Genomic DNA, 9,075 nt, shown 5'->3' on the forward strand with positions numbered 1-9,075 from the left:
TCAAAAGAAGGTCTCTTAATGGAAGAAGGGCCTTGGGAGAGTATGAAACAATGTGAGGGTATTAATACTTCAACTTTCTACCACATGCCCTATAGGGATTTTCCTTCGGGTGCTGAAAGGTTTTAATTTTTTATAACAATTTTGATTAATTTGAATATGCTCATAGTTTTTAGACAAACACATACTTGTAGGAAGGACTTTTGTTTACCCTCCATACAATTTATAATGGTTGAAAATATGTTTTTTTGTATTTCGTTTAAAGATGGCTACAGTAATCAAACTAGTACTCTATATTCAAATTCACCCATAGCATGCATATACAGAATGTAATTTTATCATTTCTATAAATGAATGAAATTATGGTTTTTTTCCTTGGGAAATTTTTTGAGGTCATAGAGTCAATTTATAGTGGGCATTTTTTGGGCTTCAGGTTTTGACAATCCATGGTTTTGCTAATGATATTCTTATGTAATATAACCTCTCTCTCTCAGGGGAGGCAGGAGCAAGAGGAGTAATCTTCTAACCCAAAGAATATGAGGAGACTAATTCACTTGGGGTTTAGGCATAATTTTTAGCATTATGGAAAGCCCTGGATATCACTAAAAATAAAGCAAGAAGAAGGATTAAAATCCTTGGGGATTCAATGATTGTAATAACAATTATATCTGAGCCGATCTCAAGCCAAGGTTCTTCATTCGCATCTTAGATAAGAACAATAACATTGTATTTATAAAATTTTGAAGAAGTCTCCCTTTTCCATATTTTTCGACAACTTAATGAAGATGCAGACAAAATGGTTAATTGTGGGGTGGTGCTTGATCCCAAAATCCTTATATTAAATAATGAACAAAGGAGTTTCACTCTTGTTCGTTAGCATAAACATTGTTGACATATGGAAAAAATAATCATTAATATCGATTGTCTCTTGAATAACAAGTTTACATTGGTTCAACATTTCCTAAACATTGGAATTGAAATGTATAACTATATTTATCCACTCAGAGCCTATCATGAAAGTTAGTTTTCACATGGTAATCCGGAGTACCTCACACTCCCTTCCAAGCACGTCAATCCCAAGAGGATGTACAAATGGACGAATCAATATTTGGTATTAATGGTGTTCTTTTGGGTTCATTTATTTGCAGAGCCGATTGTATCCCACATCCTGTCATTCTTAAATTCGCAGGGGGGCATGTTGGTCCCGTATCAATTTCTTAGATCTGTGGAGATCTAGTTTAATGGAGCCATTAGAGATTAACCTTTAGAGAGGTGATGAAGATTGGTTTTTTATGCAATAAACTCCTGGTTTTTGGTCATCTCCCTCTATCTTTTCCAACTACATTCATCGTTTGTGTTTGAATTTGCAGCGTATAGTCATGGCAACTGATTAGGGGCAAAGATGGATTGTTGGAATAAATTCATCGATAATTTATTTAAGGTTTTGATGGGAATGGTTTAGCTCATCTCCAGAAGGCTAGATCCCATTGAAAGTGAGAGGGAAATCAGAGCTAATCTGATGGAGAACAAATTTGAATAGCTTAAAGTAAGAATTGAGAGGAAGTTTGCAAGTCTCGAGGTAGATCTAATCTCAAACAAGGCGGAGGAAATAGGTAATGATCTCTTCGCAAGCATTCAAGAGTCGAAGTTCGATAAGCTAAAATATGATGCAAAAGTGCAAAAGGAGAAGGTATGTGGTGCTTCATCAAGTGTTGGATTGTTTGATGGGAAAGAGGTGCTTCAATTTGAAGATGAAGAGGCTAGGCCTTCCAGGGTCGTTTATTTTTTCTGATAGTTAATGTACTACAAATATATTAGGTCTTTAGGTCAATTTTGTAGTGTATGGAAGGTTGCAATGTAGAATTTTAGTCCAGAGGGGATGAAGAGGCAAAAAAAACTATGTTTTGGATTTATTGGAATGCTGAGGCTACTGAGATCACATAAGCATGTTTTTGCAGATGTATATGTAAATGGTTATGGCCATGAAAACTAGATTATCTAATATAAATCTACCCGTTCTGTTTAAAAAATAAATAAATAGACTCTCTCTCTCTCTCTTTATATATATATATATATATATATATATCTTAAACCGACCTAAATTAATCTTAACTTTAGATCTATTAAGCACCGAAAGGGATCAAATCTCTCAAGGTGCAAACCTTTCCTCAAGTTTTGCACTAAAAAAAGAGGTTTTCACCTTGAGAGATTTGATCTCTCTTGATACTGGATAAATTCGAAGTTAAAATAAAGTTAATATTATTATAATATAATAACATTATAATACAATTATAATATTTTGGTTTATTAGTAATATTATATTTATTTAAAGTCAAATAACTTGTACGCGATTGACACTTTCTTTTTGGTAATTTCTACAACTTGTATTAGATATCAAAGAGATTTACATAGATGTCTCTCTTATTGTTGCAGTTTGCCACTAGGGAAACTATACTAGCGGCAAAAGAGTAAAGATCTGGACCAAAATTTGAGAAGAAAAACAACATCGGTTGTACTAGCTATGTCCGAGTATGCTAGCATCCTTGACATTGATTACATAAACATAGGCTCGTTGTATAGAAACAACAAATTGAAGACCAAAGTTAAAGCATATCATCCCAAGAATGGGAGATCAAACTAGTGAGATTGTAGACCGTGAAGGAAACTTAGGATGAGGTTGACACTTAAATGGGCTATGCATGGGTACCTGGCAAGGTAGGACCCTAATGCTCTAACTACAACTCGTCCAACTGCATTAGAACTAGATCACTAGCAAAACAATAAAGTATCAATGTAAAAATAAACATTGAAATCACACCGATTTGCCAAAAACATAGAGTGTTAAATAAGGTCCTAGAAGCATTATGAGATATGCACAAAAAAAGTTGCAAAGTGACCATTAACTATACTATTTAGACTAGCATACCACAACTTAGCAAAACTAGCTAACTAGAGAAACATAAAAATGAAATTCATCAAAAAACTATGTAGATATGGAGACGTCCACCTCAATGGGGTTGGTGCTCCCTTTGTTGCAACCACGTGGTCTTGGAGCAGGAGCTAATTGGGCTTTAATCCATTTTAGATGAGCCCCCATTTCTTTTGGTAGAGCACAACCTTGTCCAACATCACTAGAATGTCCTCTTTAGCTTCATTTTGTTCCATAATAACCCTTCCAACTAGCATTTCAATCCTCTAGTAGAGATTAATGGTCAATAGGTACTAGTTTGGCTAGCCCTGAGTTAGGTACTCATTTTGTAATGTCCATTAAAAGCTTAGAATTAGAAAGACAACCTCATTCAACCGCCACATTTCCTTTAGCTCGTGAAGCTTTTCTTGGACCATTGTAGGGACTGTTCATTAAAGATGTGAGTAAAAGCCTCAGTTTGGGATGAGATTGAGATCCTCCCGATCCTTCATGATTGTTGTTGTATCGTCTACACTTCACTCTCTACCAAACTAAGATTTCAAACCCAGATGGCCAAATTTGATTTCCTCGCTGAGAAATATGCCATGGACCAGAGAATAGGAGAAGAATAAGGGCACAAACAACTCTCACCCTCTCACGGTGAAGATGACAAGACGAATAAAGGTCACATAGAAATAAGCGATGCCAAGGAAGCACACGCAAAAACAATAGAAGTAGAGGGAAAAACAATTGACACTGCATCAATGAAGAGCTAGAGGAAACCAAATCTTGTCAAAGGTTGAGAGCAATGGATATTCTGATCCAAACCAACATCGATATTAATAGAGAGTAATTCATAGCCATTGCGATCTGGTCTTCCCAATGTGCAAGCTATGGAGTCTCAATACAACATTAACAACTAGCCTCAGCGACATTACCATATTAATGAAGGACAAGCAATACATCACCTCGCTAATTGTGTGAGGTGACGCTTCCTCATTTTGTTCCATCTCACCCCATCCATGAATTTAAAATACAAATTATTAAAATAAATAAAATAAAACTATTATATATACTTTTTTTTTGTTTGATAGTTTATGTGAGCGCTGAGATGATTGACACAACTAACTTTTGGCTTGAATAGCCTTGACTCAGTGATGCAGGAGCATCATGGTTTTGAAAATGTGTACATTTAGTAGAATCTAGGTGGTCTTGTGTTTTCAAAAGAGTGGTTTTCCTAAGTATATAATTAAGGCAATTTTAAATATTTTGAGTGATTTAGGTGAGACATTTAGAATAGGAGTTAATTAAATATTGTGAGGATATTTGTAAATGTTCTTGAATGTGGGAGAACATGAGTGATGATGAGTAATTAGTATGGATTGAGATATTGTAAATCTTAGAAAGTAGTTCATGATTTATGGAGGATCCTTAGGATTAGTTGAAAGTTGAGATCCTCAAGGGATAAAGAAGATATTTTAGGAACTAATTGAGGACTTAGAGGATTCTTAGGATTTAGTTGAGAAGATTGAGGATCTGAACCAAAATTGGTTAACAGAATCCTTTTGAGTATGATTTGTAAGGCTCCAAGGCTTAAAAAGAGTTAGAAAGTTATTGAGAGAGTTAGAAGACATGAAGGTTGGATTGTGAGCCTACGGGCATTGAAATGAGAAAGGGCCATTGATATAGACCATGTAAAGGCAGATCATGCGAAAGTTATATTGTAAACAGGTTTTTATTTATATCTGTACATTTTTTTAATGAATGAGGAAATTGAATTCATTGTGACTGTGTGTGTCATTTCTTTTATGTGCTGAGTTATCCGTAATTGGGAATTTATGATTTCTGTGTGATAAACCATGATGAATGAATTCAAGTTGAATTTCTGAAAGTCTTTTTGAGTGACAAAAGACTTACCGTCTAGGTAGAATCCGTGTGATTCCAGTTTGGATTTAATAGATGTATGTACAGGTCAAGTAAAGAACGAATTACGAAGTCTGAAAGAAGGGGATTAATACAGAGATTATTATGTATTCTAGTTCGAAGTGGTGTTAAGGAATGCAAAGGAGGATAGTGGTCAGACTGTAGGAATCCGATTAAATAAATCAGTGCAAAGCTCAGAGGTAGTAGCTTTAAAGAAGCACGCGGAAGAATAACTCAAGAGAAGAACCATGCAGAAAAAGTGAAACAAGCCAAAGTGAAATGCATAACTGCGAACGTTAGGAGTCTATGGGTGTCTTGATCGGGTTTGAAGCGCTGTACTAAATCCTAGCCGTCGATCTAAATTTCAACCGCTTACGTCACAGCCAACAGTGGGGGTTAGGCCCATTTGGTAACCCGTGTGTTAGTTGAAGGGCCGCAGACCATTGGATCATTGCTGATGCTGACCATTAGATTAAGATTTCATTGCATTGTTCATGAGTGAATGAACCTTGGCTTGGAGAAATTGCGTTATTCGATGTGCGATGATCGGGTGAACCATCAACCATCGGATTAATGATGAGATCAATGGTGGAGAATTAATCCAATAAGTTTTGTGCAAAGAGGGAAAGTCAACATGGGAGGATCGTTGCTCAATTGCTGAGTGGAATTGAGGAGTTTATGGATGCAGTTTTAAATCTATTTGAGGTTTGGTTGTATGCATTCAGGTGGGACCGATGTTAGTTAACAGATTATGTGTTAAAGCACTATTTGGTGATTGGTCAGCTTTTTGTTTAAAACCACCAATGCAAACGCTTCCGATTTGTATAGGTGGGCCATAACCCACAGGTTTACGTAAGGTGATTATGAAAACCAGGGAAATTGCCTTTAGGCGGTTTTTCCTGCATCAAGTGGCATCATAGCAGGGAAAGGTTTCCTACGAGTAGAAAGAGTGGAAAGAAGACTTTGCGTGCAAAAGGAACAGGTAAATGTTTTTGAAGAACTCAAGGTAAGAACGAAACAGTGGAAGAAAACTCAGCGAAGGAGGGATTGTTGTTGACAGTTAGAGCTTCACCAAGATAAAGCTGGGAGATTGAAAGAAAGAATCAGATTCTAAATTTAACTAACAGTAGCTGAATGTTGAAAATTTGCACATTGAAAGCATGAAGATCTGCTGAGATAGATTTGCAGGAGTGGTGAGATCTTGAAGATAGGTGATGGCATGCAAGTTTGTCTAATGATTAGCAAAAATCGAATGAGTGAGAATTTAGAGCAGGATTACAGTAGTTAAACTGTAAGAGGGACTTTTGCAAGTTCTTGAAGTAGCATAGTTTGAAGATACAGCTGAAGGCTGAATAAAAGAACAGTCCATTCAAAGTGCAGGTGAATGGTAGAACAAGATCATATAGAGATATTGAAGGTGAGATGATATGTTTTTATTTTAATTTGATTTGAAGATTGGAGAGTTTATGGTCTTTATATTGATGCACAGGTAGCAGCATAAGAAGGTGAGAAGATTGCAGCAACCTAGAGCAAGGAATGCTCAATTGGTTCTAGAGGAAAGAACCAGAGAAATGCTAACAGATTGAGCTCAAAGGAGAGAAGCTTAGTGAGGCATATGTAGCAAGAAGGAGACTTGTTACTGCAGGGGTTTTGTTGCAGCTCACAAAGGAAATTCGACAGAGGATGTGGGTAGAATTTCTAGGGAATGAAGGAAGCTAGTAAGAGTTTCTAAGTAAACAAAGAGGCGGTCAGAACCTAAATGTTCCAACTAAAGATTGGAAGAAAAGAACAATTGTGTTCTTAAAGTGCAGATGAGTTGAAGCCTAGAAGGAGCAGAGGGAAATGCTCAAAGAGGTTCCAGAGACAGAGAACCAAGTACTTGCTGAAAGGCCAAGTCTAAAGGAAATCTTGGTGAGGTAAGGGGCAGTAGGAGAGACTTGTTGTTGCAGAGGCTTGCGCAACTCATAGTGAAGTGAGTGAGGAACTCATAGAGATGGAAAGGATGATTACTGTGACAGTCATAACAGAGGTTCTGAAAGAGATCACATCATAGGACAAAAGAAAAAAGATGTCAAGGCAAGTGGCATGAGAATGAGTGACGAAAATATGATAAAGAAATGGCTGAGATGGAAGTTCAACTTGAAGTATTAATGGAAATGTTACAGAGAAATGAGAAGGACCAGAAATATGGTTATGCCATGAGAAAGAAAGTTAAGTGGCAGAGGCTACAAGAGAAGAGGAATCAACAAGTAAATATGCAGTTAATAAAGGAGCTGAGGGAACTTGAATAGATTCTAGATGTCAAATTGGAGATAGAGAAGCTCGAAAGAGTTGAGCTACAACAAAAGGAAAATGCTGGAGAAGGTGTTGAAGTTTTGGTATGTGAACCAGAACAGGGACCATTACTTTTTGAAAGTGATGAAGAGACAAAGGAGTTGAATCATATGAATGATTTAGAGCAACAAGAAGACCTGATGTCTGAAGCATCAACCAAGACCGAAAGGTCTTGTATTTTTAAAATTAAGGATTTGTGTATGGTTGTAGGTTTGGAAGAAGATACACAGTCTTTTAAAGCTGTCAAAAATATGGAAGAATACCTTCCAGAAGATGGAAGTTTTGAAGCAGAGTATGACAATGAGATTGGAGAAGAAACAGTTCACTACAGTGAACAAGTGTAGAGAGGCATCATTAAAACACATGGTGTGGAAAAGAGACTTGCTGACAATCTCAAGAATTCTTTGAGTTTGAATCAACATACTAACGTGCTCACAGAGGAGTTAAAGGAAAGATTAGAGCAACGTACTTAAAGGTTTCCAAAGGAAGAAGAGGTACAAAGGCCTTATATTTTTGATTTTGATAATTGTCTTATGAATGCAGACTTTGTTGCAAAAACTGTTACATATTTGGCATTGGAAGATGTTAAGGAAGATTTAGCAGAGGAAGAAGGACCATATGATGATTGGTCAATAACAAATGAAGAAATGGGAGATTGTGTAAAATTTCCAAATTTTACTCCAAGTAAAATCATTGAGTTATATAGAGAGTTAGACCTTCAAAGAAGAAAGTTGGAAAAGAAAAGGATAAATATCCAGAGTAAATTGCTAATGAAGGATGACAAAGAAATTGCCATAAATGACAGTCAAGAAGAAGTTGAGAGGTACAGTAATAGTAGCAGAAAATTGTCTTGGAAGACAATGTGGCAGCAACTGAAAAGGTGTGAAATTCTATAGAAGACAATAGTGAACAAGAGGGTAAGGATGTAAGGGCGACAATAAGAATGAGAGTTCAACAATCAAGAGTTGAAGGCAATCAACAAACATAGGGTATACTGGACAAAGAAATTGAGTTGGTAAGAAGGTTAATGATGAAAGTATCTTAGAAGAAGACAACCGCAAGAAAGGAAAGAAGCAACAACAAGAAGAATACAATAGAAGAATGTGAGAGCATAGCAAGTGGAGCATTGCAGAATAAGGTATGGAGACTTGGAGAATAGTTGACAAGCGAAGACAGATTACAAAATAAAATCTGGGATCCAGGAGGACAAAGATTAGAAGCACATGATCTGGAGGTCATGATTGTTTTCTACTTTGGGAGTCTGATGTAGGAGCATCATGGTTCCAAAAATGTGTACATTTAGTAGAATCTAGGTGGTCTTGTGTTTTCAAAAGAGTGGTTTTCCTAAGTATATACTTAAGGTAATTTTAAATATTTTGAGTGATTTAGGTGAGACTTTTAGAATAGGAGTTAATTAAATATTGTGAGGATATTTGTAAATGTTCTCGAATGTGGGAGAACATGAGTGATGATTAGTAAATATTATGGATTGAGATATTGTAAATCTTAGAAAGTAGTTCATGATTTATGGAGGATCCTTAGGATTAGTTGAAAGTTGAGATCCTCAAGGGATAAAGAAGATATTTTAGGAACTAATTGAGGACTTAGAGGATTCTTAGGATTTAGTTGAGAAGATTGAGGATCTGAACCAAAATTGGTTAACAGAATCCTTTTGGGTATAATTTGTAAGCCTCGAAGGCTTAAAAAGAGTTAGAGAGTTAGTGAGAGAGTTAGAAGACAGGAAGGTTGGATTGTGAGCCTACGGGCATTGAAATGAGAAAGGGCCATTGATATAGACCATGTAAAGGCAGATCAGGCCAAAGCTAGATTGTAAACAGGTTTTTATTTGTATCTATACATTTGTTTAATGAATGAGGAAATTGAATTCATTGTGATTGTGTGTGTCATTCCTT

The sequence above is a fragment of the Pinus tabuliformis genome, chromosome Q, assembly GCF_031772625.1.
Source record: "Pinus tabuliformis cultivar Carrire ecotype Pingquan chromosome Q, CPIR1, whole genome shotgun sequence".
NCBI lineage: Eukaryota > Viridiplantae > Streptophyta > Pinopsida > Pinales > Pinaceae > Pinus > Pinus tabuliformis.